This window comes from Leucopleurus acutus (assembly GCF_964270905.1).
Source record: "Leucopleurus acutus genome assembly, chromosome: 3".
NCBI classification, from domain to species: Eukaryota; Metazoa; Chordata; class Mammalia; order Artiodactyla; family Delphinidae; genus Leucopleurus; species Leucopleurus acutus.
In genome coordinates, this window is record NC_139145.1 from 21,582,517 (window position 1) to 21,597,969 (window position 15,453).

At 38.7% G+C, this 15,453-nt stretch overlaps 1 pseudogene across 1 annotated transcript in view; it reads left to right on the forward strand.

The window, feature by feature from the left end:
• Positions 1-318: 318 nt before the first annotated feature.
• LOC309958858 (ferritin light chain-like) overlaps positions 319-15,453 on the forward strand; it is a 28,748-nt pseudogene continuing 13,613 nt past the window's right edge. The window contains exon 1 of the transcript in view: positions 319-347. The product of the transcript in view is annotated as a ferritin light chain-like (transcript). The remainder of the gene's footprint in view (positions 348-15,453) is intronic.

Below are 15,453 nucleotides of genomic sequence, written 5' to 3' on the forward strand. Positions count from 1 at the left end.
CCAGCGTGGATCACACAAAGTAAGTGTATATATAAAGTAGATAGACTACGAGGTCCTACTGTATAGCACAGGCAACTAACTATATTCAATACCTTGTAATAACCTATAATGGAAAAGGATCTGAAGAAGAAATACATATATCGGAATCACTTGGCTGTACACCTGAAACACAACATTGTCAATCAACTATACTTCAAGTAAAACAAAACAAAACAAAAAACTAAGTGTAAAGGGAAGTATAGTTTTATCAATTCACCTCTGATATCCAATGGACCAAATGAAAGACAACAGAAACTACAACTATCTAGGAGACAGGACATGGCCGGCAAACCAGGCCGTTACCCTCGGTAACGGTCATACCTGCCAAAAAATATACAGACTAGCCTGCATTCAAGAATACATAGGAATTCTTCATTTATCTGGCATTGTTAGGCAATGAGGTATTGTATGTTAGGAGAAGATTTTTTAAAATGACAAATTGAAGAGGAGTTATTTTAACCTTCACTCGGTAATGTTTTTCTAAAATTAAGAAATGTATCCACTGGTGTATCTAATGTTTCCTTGATAACTCGGGGTCATCAGTTCAATCAACGTTTGCATGAATAATGCAAATGGAAACAAGACAGGCATGCTTACTGAAACTGAAAATGACATGGCACTGGCTGGAATAACTGATGAGAGAGCAAGAAAAAAGCAAAAATGAAAACAAACAGTGATCAAGAAACAATCAGTCAAGTTCTGACTTTCTGTACTTAGTTTCAAAAAGAGATACCACAAATCCCAGCGAGAGACTCCAGCATCATTAGCTGTCTTTCTCCTTTGTTTCCACCTTCCTTTCCTTTTCCTTCTACCCTAGATTGTTCCAGGAAGTGTTTATAGCTGCTTGCAAGACACATTCTAATACTTGCTTTCTCTCACACAAACTTCACAATATGTCCATGTGGTAAATGGTGTGGAGGTAAAAGAGAATTCATCACAGGCACATCTCCTATGAAAATAAAATTAGAAACTAGCTTCTAAACATGCAGAGAGAAGGGCGTGGTGTCGGGCACTAATTTCCTTGCGAATTCCTCTCCATTTCTAATAGACGTTCTTCTTTACCAAGATCCCTTTTTATTGGTGTCCCGTTCCAGACTGCTCCACTCCGCCCATCCTCATCCTGTAAAATACATTCACACTCTTTTGTGACCCTACTCATTTGCCCATTAAATAATCAGTCAGAGAACTGTCGGAATTAAATACAGAGTGAAATTAAAATACTGGAGTCACTTGGAGGGTTTAAGCAGCTCCACCAGAAAATACTGGGCATGGATTTAAAAGAGGCTGCGGGGGACTTGCTCTTGTCCAAGTTCTTTCTCAAGAAGTATCTGAAATAAGCCTAAATTCAGAGTTAATCAGACTGGCCTGCTTTCTCAGGTGGACTGGAACTCATTGCTCTTTCCCCTCAACTCCCTGATGTCAGTGGCACTTTCCGGAGATGAGGTGGACTTCTCTGCCTACTGCAGAAGCTCAGTTCCCCCAGGACCCACTCCCCATCTGAATCCCACACTGGAGGCCAGATGCCAGCCTTCCCAAAACATTCGTGGCCTCCTTTCAGTTTTTGACCTGCTCAGATTGAGTCCCTCTAGACTCTTTCTGGAAACCTGATCTTCACCCCCTTTCCCTGACCTCGATGGTTACCTGCCTACTTTAGGCCTCAGGTGCTTTAGCTATAAAATGATATAGTTGCCCTTAATTCTAAAGTCGTCTTTCTAAAGCGCTACAATGTGGTGGCTCCTTGAAAATGTTTCTCTTTGCTGGTTTTAATTTTGTAGAGAATTAAAACCCCAGCCACTCTAAAAGACAGTAAGTTACATTGGATAAGGAAAGTGTGCTTTTGTAGTTAGATAAACAGGGATGGAAGACGACTTAGTATGTTTTAAGATACTCATGATCCGTTCTCGTGAGAGTCGGGGAAGAAGGGGAAGAGAGTTAATAAAATACCAAACAATTGTGACAAATTAAGTTCACCAAGATGTAGGTGATTAGTTACTACTTGAATAAACCACACAAATCCAATCCAAGTTTTCCTTTAGTTTTCTAAGAAGGATCCCAGTGAACTGAGTCCCATGTTCAGTAACTCCACGTTCAATGGCTTAGTCTTTAAAAACTGTTATGTTGCTGGAAGCAGAAATATTGCCCATCAGTCCTAATTGATGTTTAGCTATCACGCACATTTGAAATAAATTTATTACTTTGCCTGATCTCAGTGTAATACATTCTAAAGGGGCAAAGAGCACAGGAAAAGTTATGGAGTCTTCATCTTCTACACTGAAGTGTGCAATAAATTACATATTATTTGGCCGTGAAATTCACAAGCCATAGAAACCACACCATTAGCAATGTATACAGTGGTAAACAGCAGGTAATGAGAATGATATAAAACCAAACAGACTGTGTAGGTTGGCACTGCTGCCAATAAAGCAATTATTAAATGCATTCATATGCATCTACGCTAGGTAAGCTCTTTAGGGCAATTGATATGAGTTCTACATGCCTGTCAGGATATTATATATAGCCCAGTTTCTATGCCCTTTATTCAGAGACGCTCAGAAAGGGTTACTCTGGGTAAATTCAGACCTTTTCTCAATATAGAATTTGGTCAACATGCATTCTGAACAGCAAAAGTTCACAGTATTTTCCTACACTAATTGCCACCTCAGCAAATGCAGGATTAAGTATAATCGATTATAAGAAGTTAGAAAGGAAAGATGGAAGAAAAGAAGGAAGGTAGAAAAAAGGTGGATATGGAATACTTCATAATTTATGTAGAGTGGACCTAAAACTAACCTGAGGTTTCCCTGAATTATTAGCATATGCTATAGAAACTTAAATGACAAAATAAAAAAATCCAGCAAGGGAAACTCAAAGATTCTTTGCTTTTTCACTTTACTGCATATACACGTCCATCTTAAACAATCTATATGCTTATATCCAACAAGAGAGCATTGTTTTGCAAGACTGTTTGGGTTCTATCAGCATGTAAAGGTCAGACAACTCAACTTTAGCAGAGTCAGCTTTCAGGTGAATAATTGTTTCTTTCAGGTTGCGAGCATTTGAATTCTCCAGAAATGTTTCCCAAAACATGAAAATTAAAAGAGTCCTAGGACAGCGTCCTTTAGAAGTTTTATAGTATCAAGGTTTTTGGAGGAGGAGTATCCTTGTCCATTATCAACACAATGATTCCAAGCAGGTCAATTTTTGCTGAGAATATTATATAACAGAACCCACTTCACCTCCATTATACTGACAATGATCTTCCTTACTTCAACCTTGTGCTTCTTAGAAAGTTGAAAATACTGAGCCAAGAACAGACAGTGACAATGCCAGAGACTCAGATGTACCTATAGGTGCCTTCAGACAACATCAGCCACCCAGGCTAAAGTCCTGGTTTAAAACATCCCAACATGAATGAATCTCAAAAACCATATGCTGAGCAAGTGAAGCCAGATCAGAAGGGCACCCACTGTATTATTCAACTTACATGAAATTGTAAACTGGGCAAAAGTCATCTCTAAAGATAAAAAACAGATCCGTGGTGGCCTTGGGGTGGGAGATGGGGATACTTTTGCAAAAGCCTAGGAGGAAACTTTCTAGGGTTTTAGAATTGTTATCTATCTTTATGGGGTGCTAGTTATACAAATGTATACATTAATTAAAAGTCACTGAGCCGTTGACTAAAAATGTCTGCATTTTATTTTATGTAAATGATACCTTAATAAGGTTGATTACAAAATGAACCAAAACCAAAACAAAGCAGAAGAAAAACCTCTCAAGACCTTAAAGAAAATACACTGTTTTCTTCCAGGATACCAGACTGGAAATGAGGCATTGGTCTGTTCTACCCTCAGATTATCCCTAGGATTATCTAGTCTATTTTAAAGCACTAGAGTCCCCTATCAGGAAAACTCACCCCATGTTTAATTACTTTGATTTCTTCTGTGCCTCTTCTCCCAGCACAGTGAAGCCATTCACGGAAGAAAAACCAGCTTTTTCCAACTTTGCATCACCATATATTATTTGCAAAGCTATTATTTATAGAATAAAATTTGGCTACACTTTGTAAAAATCTAGCTTTTTGAGGCTTACAAATCTTAACAGTTAACCTATTGCCTCCACTGGAATTTGGGAAAAAAATTATATTGAAAATGAATAGCTGAGAATTGACATTTTTGTGTGTGTGTGATTTTCTCCTCCCCTAAGAGAGAAGTGAGTAGGAATGAGAAACACATACATAAAGGAAAAAACATTATCTTGCTGCCTTTGCATGGTTATAATTTATAGGAGGCCCTTATCAACAATAATCTATTATCAGAATCAATAAAATATAATCTCCATGCAGGCCAGGCCAGGGTATTTGTCTCTTTTTCAGCAGATTGCAATACAAACCACATTCATGGATATGCTTCTTGATGATTTTGTAATACTGTAACAGTTGACCATTTCCTCATGCCTCTTCCCCTTAACTTCAACCTGGTTTTTCTCTAACGACCTCACATTTCCTTCTCTATCACTTGGTTGTGGGCCTCTTTTCCAACTCCAACTCCAACTCGCATTTCACTCTGGAACCAAAGGAAGACTCACACCTTCCTGCTTTTTAGTGATACCTCAAGGTCATTTCCATATTGTGATCACCCTGAAGAATAGCCAGACAATTGTTATTTCAGAGCCATCTGACAGTTTGTAGCTCTAAAAATTAACTAAGGACCAAATTTGTCAAAAATATCCTAGTTTAAGATTTTGGTAATACAGCAACAGTAATCCCGAAGTCACTTATGACAATCAGTGTGGGAAGCACCCTCCTTCAGGAAGATCCTTTGCCATACAATACTCTTTCCCTGTCTGGTAATAAGGAAGAATGGCCGTGGAAAGTAACCTTTTGTGGAAAGAAATACTTGGCTTCGAGAAGGCTTGCAGTTCATATCTTTTTCTTAAATTAGATTCCCCATTAATTACTTTATCCACAAAGAGGTAATTATCAGAATTATGTAAGCAATTAAGGAGATGCTACTCCACATCCTTTCAGCTTGTTGACCTTTCTCACTTTATTTCATGTGGCTATCTGAAACATCAGTGATTTACATGTCTTTCTTTTTCTTTAACAGATTTCTGTGTGTGTGTGTCCCCATGATGAAAACATCATTAAAGTAAAATATCATGAATAGACTCTTAAGAAGCAGAGTGTACTGAAAGTCCTGGAAAATATGAAAGCACTAATATTCATGGACAGCTCTACACTCTGAAAGTTACTCCAAATGTTGTTGATCTCTCTTTTGTCTAGGAGTTTTTCAAATTTTCTACCATGATCATTTGTTAGTTTTATAATTACATAATAAAGGCATTATATCATACAATCTTTTGTTATCCATTGCAGTTTTAAAACTATTCCTTTCTTTGTCCTCAGCAGATATGTCATAGATTATTAGTACACAAGCAAAGACTTTCAACGTAACAGTACTTTATAGTGAGAAGAACTGTACTGAGCTATCTCTATCCTAAGACAATGCACTAGGAAAGCACTAGGAATTCTTAAGCACTAGGAATACAGAGACGATCAAGGGGCAAGTTCCTTGCCTTCGAGTATACATGATCATTATAGCAAATGCTTAAATAGCACTTAGTATGTAACTCACCACAGCAGTCTTATTATCCTCCATTTTAATAGGTGAGCAGAGGAAGCCACAGGGAAGTCATAGGGTAAAGCCAGAATTTGAACCTAGGTAGACTAGTACACTCTCCACGGCTTTAACTACTACATTTATATATATATATGTTTTATATATATATATGTTTTATATATATATATATGTTTCTTATATATATATATATATATATATATATATATATATAAACTCCAAGTATTCCAAAGTTACAAAACACTTATCTACCAAAACTCAAAAAGGAGCACACAAACTTGCATAGAAAATAAACATGTAAAAGTTCATAAATAAACCACAATATAACCTGCTCCACATAATATACTGACTGCAGTGTCCTGGGCCTCTCCCATCCTTAGGTAGCTGGAAATTACAACAAAATAATACTTTTCACCTTTGGAAGCCACACCATCTCCCATACCAACCAACCAATTACTTCCTTAGAGAGAATAGGAAATTAACCTGAATATCATAAAAAATATATATATATATAGCATTAGTGATGTAGAAGCTTTGTTTAAAGACAATAACTTCAATAGCAGAGGAAACGTTACCATTGCAGGCTTCCGATAACCTCTATATTTCTCAGATTTCATGCTAAATCATAAAATGCCATATTGTGTCTGAAGCTATTTTTTCAATACTCCATTTTCTTAAATGGACTAGCAATGCCATAAATACTGAGAAACATTTTGGCTCCCAAATCCTAAAGCCATTCTGATTATGCCTGGGTGATCATGGGAACGTCATCGGAACTACCAGAGGACTGGCTGAAATACCAGTGTTCTGGCCAGCTTACAAATTAGAAATTATACAGAATCCAATTTTATTTTTTTGTTAAGTAATTCCTATGAGGCTGTTGGGATGTCAATGTAAAGTCCTTTCATGTGTAATCTTTATCCATTAGATAGGGAACAATGCCAATCCCCGTCATAAATACTTTCACAACCTGAGGTTGAAAATCCACTGTAGGGCATAGGACCTGCAAATAGGATATGAATCACACACATCCACTCATTCAGACAATCCACAAATATTCATTTTTAAGTCTACTATATGCCAATAATGTACCGGCCTCTCAGATGCTAGACCATGCTAAATGCTGAAACAGACATACTCAGTTCGGGCCCTCCTGGAACTTATTACCTACAGAAGTGCCTTCATTGTAAATGGTCAGGTCTCAGCCAATGCTATTATCATCAGCAGGTGACCAAATGATACAGCTTGCTTTCTAAACAAGCTCCACACTGTTTGCTTTCAACATATTTGCTTTCCTTCAAGGCACATAATCCAGTGGTCAGTTTCTCCCAGTTAGTGAGGTTTGGGGAAAAGGTACCCAGTGAACAATTCCTTGTGGCCTCACTCTTTCCTCACACTCTCCTCTGTGCTTTTGAGCTAAAGAGAACTGGATTAAAGTCATTTGTTCTAACCTTATTATTTTAAAATACGGCTGCTCCTGCTTTGAGGATTTCCACTGGACCAACAGAGCAGCAAAGCAGCACTGAATCAGAAGCAGGTAAATTTCAAAATGACAGCTCTAAACATATCCACTCTCCTTTTGTTCTCCTCCTATCCCTTTGCTCTGAACACCTCTGCCCTGAGGCTTTGCCTTTACCCTTCTCTGATTACTGCTCCAAAAGGGTTTCCAAGAACAGGGAGTATTTATGGCTTCATTTGCTCCCAAGTCCTTGGTGGAAAAGGATGCTTGCTTCCTGATTCTTACTAATTCCACACTCACATCATCAACACAAAAATCATCATTAAAAAGAAATTTCCTCAGCTTCATATTTCTTCTGGGCCAACACTGAAAGAATATTTTCAAAGAAACAATATCCTCTCTCCTTTGCTCTTCTGAGTTTCACGTTCTTACCTCCAGTCTCATTTTCAACCCTTATTATGGGATGCATCACAAAAACAGAAGAAAGTTCTTTGTGCTTTCCTGTACCAGCTAATTATTCTAATTTGTTCTGTCTCTACCGAACAGAATGCGAAATCAACACAAAGCCTGATTATGCGACCTCTTCCAAGGGAATGGTCTGAGAGTTGTCTATTTACTAATGAAGCTCAGTGTGTATTAAGGGTTGACTGAAGCAATCATCAGGAATTTTCATCCCTTAAATTAGTCTTTTCTACCAGATGCACATCTTTCATTTCGGATAATATAACTTTTAAGTTCAGGATACAACTGGACAAAAGAAAAGAAAAAAAGGTAACCAACACAACATTTGCAGTAATAACACAGTAACAGCTATCATCCTTCCCTGAGGAATTCAGCCTACTTTATGGACACAATTTAGTACAAACTCATAAGAAAGCTAACAAAGCCCCAAACCACTTCACAAGAGCATAGAGAGGTAAAGGTCAGAAATTATTACTGCCAGACCCAGCAGACAATGGCACCTACCGGAAAGAGCACAGGACAGGAAAACCTGGAAGCCTGTGTTCCAGTTTCGGTTATTCCTTTAAGCACTAGTACGATCTGAGTGAACTCAGCCTGCCCTGCTTTTTCCGTTTATAAAAACCTACATCATCCTCTCAGTAGAATGAAATGCCACATCTGAAAAGTTGCAGATCTCTTTAGGAAAGAAAAAAGCTCATGCTTTCCAACCAAAATGGAATAATTCAGTCAATGGAGACTTGATAAAAATTTGCCATAAAGCAATTGTTTACTTGAAATCTATCTTTTGTGGTATATTTATTGGGGTAAGGAGTGTAAGCAAATCATAATTAGAGTTACCGATTATTCCAGAAATCAAGGTCATTGAGTTCAGATTCCAACTTTGACCCTGACCCAGGCTTACAGAGATGTAAGATGTCCCAATACCTCATACCCACCATACATGGGAGAAACAAGGTATGCAGACAGATCCTCTTATAAATATCCCATATGTAGTGGTTTTAATACAGGGTCTCAGATTCACTGCCATTCTTCGCATCCAGATGTGGGTGTTTTCCCTTGAATTTAGGCAGGCTTTCCATGGCTTCAAACAATAGAGCAGGGGTCAGTAAATTATGGCTGGTGGGCCAAGTCTAGGCCTCTACCAGCTTTTATAAATGAAGCTTTATTGGAACACAGCCATGTTCCTTAGTATATGTATTGTTTGTGTCTGTTTTCACATCACAGCAGCAGAGCTAAGTAGTTGCAAAAGAGACTGTATGGCTTGTAAAGCCTAAAATATTGACTGTCTGACACTTTATGGAAAAAGGTCTCCAACGCCTGCAATAGTATATAATGAAAGTGATGCTATGTAACATCTAAGACTAGGTCATAAAAGGTCATGCAGCTTTTGCATGATTCTCGTGGAATGCTTCAACCCTGGACACTCATTCTCTTGGGATACTCTATCTTGAATCCTAACTACCACGTTATGAGAAGTCCAAGCCACCTGGGCAGCCATCTATAGGCACTCCAGTCAACAGTTCTTGTTGGGCCCAGTCTTCAAGGGCCAGACATGTGAATTAAAATTATCTAGATGATTCCAGCTCCAGCCATCCGAATCCTCATGAGCTGAGGTTCCAGACATCAGTCATGGAGTAGAGACAAGCCATCTCCTCTGTGTACTGTTTGAATTGCTGACCCACAAAATCTGGGCACATATTAAAACTTTTGTTTATTTCACCACTAAGTTTGGACTTCTTTATTATGTAGCAATAGATAACTATAGCACTGTGTCTGTACACAGGATATCTACAGAGCACAGATTTTTAGATGTGAATGTTGACTGCTCAATTTCTAAGAAGAACGTATACACACACATAGGTACAAAATGTTTATGCATATGTAAATATTAGACCTATATAAACTAATCTATATTATCCATAAAATGAGGGGGCCTTGATAATGGCTAACATTATTTTTCAGTATTTATTGTGTTCCAAGAACTGATAAATTCTTGCATTGTATGAATTTTCTCTTTCACCTTCATAGCAACTCCCTGAGAGAAGTAATGGTATCTCTATTTTATAGATGAGAAAACTGAGGCAAAAACAGATAACATGCTCAAGAGTACTCAACAAGTAAATTTTAGAGTCAAGATTTGAACCCAGGTTCTCAAGTTTTAGATCCCTTACTCATACTCACCAAGCTATATACTGAGGAAGGGGATGAAAGCTGACACCATTACCTCATGCTCAAGAAGTTAGACAGAAACAGCAGGTATGGTTGAAAGAAGACAGAACTTGGAGTCGTAAGTCCAGAGCCTGAGTTATGAGATGAATTCTCCTCTCATCTAGATATAGGTTTGTTTTTAGAAAATGAAGAAGGTCACTGCATACTTTGATTGTTAATTTCTGTACTTAATGATTACCAAAGAATGGAATTTTACCAGGGAGCTATTTTGCAATGACATAAATTATTGATTCAAACTCAAACTTTTATTATAAATTATTGATTCAAAATCAAATCTTTATTAAGTCTCCCTTGCATCAGAAGTTTTTCCCACTCTTCATTTCTTTGAAACCCTTTCCTGTCTACTCTTGGCCAAAGCTTGAAGCCTAATTTAACACTTGGAAATAAAATAATGAAATAGTCATAACACAGCAATTCCAATGCCTACTGAAATGGAAGCTCTAAATAATTTTTCAGATAATTTAGGAGATTAAAAATATTTACATCATAGATGCAAAGACAGAAGTTACTTGTGTAATAAATGGTGAGACAAAAAGTTTCTGGTCAAGTAGATTTGTTTATATATGATCACTAATCTGAGTTCTACCCCTGTGCTAAAACCCAGTGACAGGTTGCATACAGCTTCTAAAGGGATAGTTCAGTGCATTGGGTCAACTTCATGCCATAAAATGTGGTATTAATAGTAGTACTAGAAGACAGAGTGACTGTCTTCTTTGGGACATAGATGAAGACCCCAAGATAGACAATATCAAGGACAAATTATGTAGAATAAGATATTATCTCAGTCCTTGGAACATGTCATCCAGGATAGAACAAGAAGGAGATTTATTATCAAGTACATGAAGCCAGAGACAGTAAGCAATGAGTGGTAGTTGGTTAAAATAGACAGGTTTTAGAAGTAGAGGCACGGATGTAGAAAACAAACTTAGGGTTACCAGGGGATTGTGGCGGGGAGGCTAAATTGGGAGATTGGGACTGAAATATACACACTACTATACATAAAATAGATAACTAGTAAGAACCTGCTCTTCTTATTAGCCCAGGGAACTCCATTCAGTACTCTGTAATGGGCTATTTGGAAAAGACGCCAAAAAAAAAAATAAAAGTGGGGCTTCCCTGGTGGCACAGTGGTTGAGAGTCCGCCTGCTGATGCAGGGGACACGGGTTCGTGCCCCGGTCCGCGAAGATCCCACATGCCGCGGAGCGGCTGGGCCCGTGAGCCATGGCTGCTGAGCCTGCGCGTCTGGAGCCTGTGCTCCACAACGGGAAAGGCCACAACAGTGAGAGGCCCGCGTACTGAAAAAAGAAAAAAAAAAAAAAAAGTGGATATATGTACATGTATAACTGATTAACTTTGCTGTACACCTGACACTAACACAACACTGTAAATCAACTATACTCCAATAAAAATTAAAAAAAAAAAAGGTTTTAAGAACCATAGTCAGGGAGCAGTGTGGATTGGAAAGACCTGGCAAGAAAAATTTCTGCATCCTCAGACAATGCTCCCCAAGCTAGCTATTGCAAGGGTGAGCATTTAAGAGATCTTTGACCTAAGGAGGACATGAGATTAACAATCTATCCCAATGTGCATGAATTATTCTCCTCGGTGCTATCAGAAATCAGATGGCATCCTAGAGCAGGGGTCAGCAGATCTTCTTTGTAAAGGGTCAGATAGTAAATATTTTGGATTTTCTGTACCATACGTCTCCATTGCAACTGCCCATCTGCTGCTGTAGCACAGAAACAGCCATGCACAATACGTTAATGAATGAGTGCGGCTGGGTTCAAGCAAAACGTTATGTACAAAACCAGGAGTCAAGCGAGATCTGATCAGTGGGCCAGAGTGTGCGGACGCCAGTTCTGGGTCAGTGTTCACAGCTGAATGAGTCATGAGGCCTTAAGTTCCAGTTCTCATTGTACTACTTTCTACCTGGGTGAACTTGGGTTCATCCTTTTATTTATATGGGCCACTGTATTAGTCAAGGTTCTCCAGAAAAACAGAACCAACAGCATGTGTATACAATGTGCCCATATATACTGACAGATATAGATCTAGATATTGATATTGATACCTAGATCTATATCCATATCTATATAAAGATAGAGAAAGAGAGAGAGATTTTAAACAATTGGTTCACACAATAATAGAGGCTTGGTAAATTCAAAATCTGCAGGTTAGGCTGTCTAGAGACTCGGAAGAGTTGCAGTTCAATTTCTGTAAGTCTTCTGGCAGAATTCCTTTTTGCGACAGGGAGGTCAGTCTTTGTTTTATTAAGAGCTTCACCTGATTGGATGAGGCCCATGCATATTATGAAGGATAATCTGCTTTACTCAAAGTCCACCACAAATTTAATTATGAATTTCATCCAAAAACACCCTGGTGGCATAGTGGTTAAGAATCCGCCTGCCAATGCAGGGGACACGGGTTTGAGCCCTGGTCTGGGAAGATCTCACATGCCATAGAGCAACTAAGCCCATGCACCACAGCTACTGAGCCCGTGCACCTAGCGCCCATGCTCTGCAACAAGAGAAGCCACCGCAATGAGAAGCCCGCACACCACAACAAAGAGTAGCCCTCGCTTGCTGCAAATAGAGAAAGCCCATGTGCAGCAACAAAGACCCAATGCAGCCAAAAATATAAATAAATAAAACATAAAAATTTTTAAAAACACAAAAACACCATCACAGAAATATCCAGAATAATATTTGACCAAATAACTGGGCATGGTGGCCCAGACAAATTGACATGGAAAATTCACCACCTAAGCCATAGTTTTGTCACCTTTTACTGAGAAATATGACTTATCTGAGCTATTTTGATACCTAGAAGATACCTTCTAGAGGTAATACCCTCAGTATTTTACATGGTAGGCAGTAGAGGGAATGAGCCCATTTGCCCAGTCATATGACACCTAAAGGATAAAATTCTGTCTTCTCTCTCCAACCCACAAGGATGAATGCCAAAAATACATCACTTATATCTGCTTTAGCTAACATAGGATAGGTCTGGAACAGACCTATGCTCCCAGTAAGTCTCATGAAATGCTGTTTCATTAAGGAGAGACTTTACTTGCTAAGATTAGAAGCAAAAGAGGGTGGTGGATGAAAAACTGCCCAAGGATATAAGCTCATGCAAGGAAGCAGGAGAGAGAATGGGTATCCGAAGATGTGCGCTCTGAGCCAACACTAATTCCACAGCATCAGGTTATAATTCAGGGAGCCCAACCGCTGGGGTTTTCTTCCCCTTCTTCTTTTCCCCCAAAGAGGGACAAGCATACTGACGAAGGAAGAGCATCAGTCACCACAGATAAATTGCTTTTTAGAGCTGATCTCGCAAATGATTTGGCTCAGTGTAGACTATGATTTGGCTCCCAAAACCATAAGCTAGAGCATTTCATTCCAGGTCCCTCCTCAAATATCCATGATAGGTAAAACTCTGGCATCAAGTAGGTCTTGAAATCTCCCCAGGTGATTATAATATGCAACCAGGGCTGAGAATCTGGAGAGGTAGAGCAAATTTAAATTGAACTTTAGTTAAACAGTAAAACAAGCTCTGACTCTACTGGCTGGAGCTAGACAAGGGATATGGATTTAGTGGGATGAGAAGATAAAGGACACCAGGGAGTAAATCAAATGCTTTACACCTGTGCTTAGCTAATTGTTACTCAGATAATTCAGACAATCTTACAGCACCTGAACCCTGAAATTCCTTAGTTCTGTTTAAAAAAAAGTAACTCTTCAAGTAACTGAACTCTGAGAATCATGCCAATCATAAAGAAAAAGAAGAAATCTTATTTTTTGAATTAGTTGATTTCATATATACTGTTTCACTTTCATGATATTAACTAGTTATCTTTCTTTCCATTTTATGTTTGAGGAAAGTAAGGCTTTAAAGTCTCAGTAATTTGCTCAAGGTCACTTGTTAAGGGTGTGGTAGGCAGCATATTGGCTCCTAAAAATGCCCTCACCCTAATCCCTAGAACCTAATAATATGTTACCTTACATGGTAAAGAGGACTTTGCAGATATGACTGAAGTTATAGGCCTTGAGATAGAAAGATTATCCTGGATTACCTCATGGAACAAATCTAATTGCATGAGTCCTTAAAAGCAGAAAACCATTCCCAACTGTAGAAAGAGAAAGAGAGAGATGTCCTAATAGAAGCAGAATCAGAGAGATGCAACATTTTGGGGTTTGTAGGTGGAGAAAGGGGACTCTGAGTCAAGGACTACAAGTGACCGCTGGAAGCGGATAAAGTCCAGGGAACAGAAACACCCCTAAGAGCCTCCAGAAAAGAATGTAGCTCTGCCAACACTTTTTTTTCTTTTTTAACCATCTTTATTGGAGTATAATTGCTTTACAATGGCGTGTTAGTTTCTGCTTCATAACAAAGTGAATCAGCTATACATATACATATATCCCCATATCTCCTCCCTCTTGCATCTGCCTACCACCCTCCCTTCCCTATCCCACACATCTAGGTGGACACAAAGCACAGAGCTGGTCTCTCTGTGCTTTGTGGCTGCTTCCCACTAGCTAGCTATTTTACATTTGGTAGTGTATATATGTCCATGCCACTCTCTCACTTCATCCCAGATTACCCTTCCCCGTCCCTGTGTCCTCAAGTCCACTCTCTATGGCTGCGTCTTTATTCCTGCCCTGCCCCTAGGTTCTTCATAACCATTTTTTCTTGTTTTTTTAGATTCCATATATATGTGTTAGCATATGGTATTTGTTTTTGTCTTTCTGACTTACTTCACTCTGTATGACAGTCTCTAGGTCAATCCACCTCACTACAAATAAGTCAATTTCATTTCTTTTTATGGCTGAGTAATATTCCATTGTATATATGTGCCACATCTTTATCCATTCATCTGTTGATCCTGCCAACACTTTTACTTAATTGAGACCAATGTCAGACTTGTAAGGCAATAAATTTATGTTGTTTTGAGTCACTAAATTGGGATAATTTGTATGAAAGCAATAAAAAAAAAAAACAGAGGTCCTACAAGAGCCAGGCTATATATTTATACTTAAGTATTTCTGAAATGAATTTAACCGTGTGATTGACAGCAGTAGCAGCAGCAGCTTCCAAGGGATCCCACCACACACCTGAGGCAAAAGGAGCCTAATACAAAGCAGTGACAGCAGCAGGTCACTGCCCCACACTTGGGGTAGAGGGGGACTTGATCTACTGTAGCAGCAGCATAGCCTGAATGGGAACCCATCCTCCTGTGGCACTAGTCCCATCAACATTAGTCTAATCTGCTAGCATCTGCTGTGCCAACAGGCCCAACGTATACAAACCCTCCAACTCAGTAGCATTAAGTGAGCCAGGCTCAGTGTTTCCTGAAACTCATATCCAGTTGCACTGGAAATCCAAAATATCACCTACTGTTATGAAAATATAAACAATAACAGAAGACTGGGAACTTCAGAAAGAAAAGGGGAACAATGGAATGGGTGAAAACAAATGGGGTAAATATAAGAGACTATCATTAGCCTCATGAGTTTCTTAAATTCTATATGATGGTCAAAGCAAAAATGATGACACCATCTGATGGGGTTCTCAATGTAGAGAAAGGAAATACTACAGAAAATCATACTTTAAAACTGGGGAATATTAAG